Source organism: Marmota marmota, unplaced genomic scaffold (genome assembly GCF_001458135.2).
Source record: "Marmota marmota marmota unplaced genomic scaffold, marMar, whole genome shotgun sequence".
NCBI classification, from domain to species: Eukaryota; Metazoa; Chordata; class Mammalia; order Rodentia; family Sciuridae; genus Marmota; species Marmota marmota.
In genome coordinates, this window is record NW_026000272.1 from 12623925 (window position 1) to 12625397 (window position 1473).

Sequence of the window (1473 nt, forward strand, 5' to 3'; positions counted from 1 at the left end):
CAAAAAAAAAAAAAAAAAACACTTCAATTTGAACATGTGTCTCCAACCCCACTGAAGTTCTCCTTCTTTTTTTTTTTTAATTTTTTGTAGTTGGGTGTACAGAATGCTTTTATTTTTTAATATATTTTTAAGTTGTATTTTATTTATTCATTTATTTATCTTTATGTGGTGCTGGGGATAAAACCCAGGGCCTCACAATTGCTACACAAGCGCTCTACCACTGAGCCACAATCCCAGCCTAGAATGCCTTTATTTTATTTGTTATGTAGTGCCAAGGATTGAATCCAGTGCTTCACACATGCTAGGCAAGCGCTCTACTACATAGTCACACCCCAGTCCCACAATGAAGTTCTTCTAAGCACTAAATTCCTTGTATAAATCTCCCCATACGAAACATATATTTGGGGTGGTTTCAGCTCTCTTCACTGACCTCTAATAAAAGATTGGAAAGTTCTAGAAGACTCATTTTACTTGCTAAGAGTCCCAGAATGAAAAGACACATTAAATTTGGTTCAAAAGGTTCACTCCAGGGCTACAATGTAGCGCAGTGGCAAAGTGGCTGCCTTAAATTCACAAAGTCCTGGATTCGACCTCTAGTTCCAAAAAAAAAGAAAAAAGAAAGTTTCACTCCACAGAGGATGTGGGACTTGAGTTGGGCCAGGAGGAGTAGAAAGGATTTACTCTTCTGAACTGAATTTGAAGAAGAGGGAATTTGGGACACAGGAGACTGAAATAATAAGGCAAAGTCACACTGTGGAGTTTATCTACTCTTCTCATGACTGAATATTCTTGATAGGGTTTCTGTTGTTATTTTCTACAGTGGTGGGGATGGAACCCAGAGGCTCCTGCATGCTAGGCAAGGGCTCTACCACTGAGCTACACCCTCAGTCCTTAACAGATTCCTGATGGCCTTTTCTAAACTTCTCTTATTGTCATTGAGTCCACTGTGGGACCCAGCTTCACATAGCACAACTAACACTGGCCTTACCAGCTCCAAGTTTTTTCCCCTGCTATCAACCTAATCAAGTCAAGACAACTGAAGCAAAGACTTAGGAAACTGGGTTCTTGAGAAAGTGGAAGAAACTGGCCCAAGTCATGAAGAGCAGAAATTAATGATACTGAAAATAAACAATAGACCAAGATCCTAATTAGAATAAAATATATTCCATGTTTGTATAAATATGTCAAAATGGACACCACTGTCATGTATATCTAAAAAGAACAAATAAAATTATAAAATTAAAAAAAGTAACAGATGTCATTACAATAACCTATAACATAAACAAATTTCTAATAAATTGATTAAGGGAAAAAGTAGGGCTGAGAGTGTGGCTCAGTGGTAGAGCACTTGCCTAGCCTGTATGAGGCTCTGGGTCCCATACCAGCAACACAGAAAATAATAATAATAAAATTTTAAAAAGAGAAATGGTAAAAAGACACGAACCTTTTTTAAAAACCCAACGAAGAAGTTAC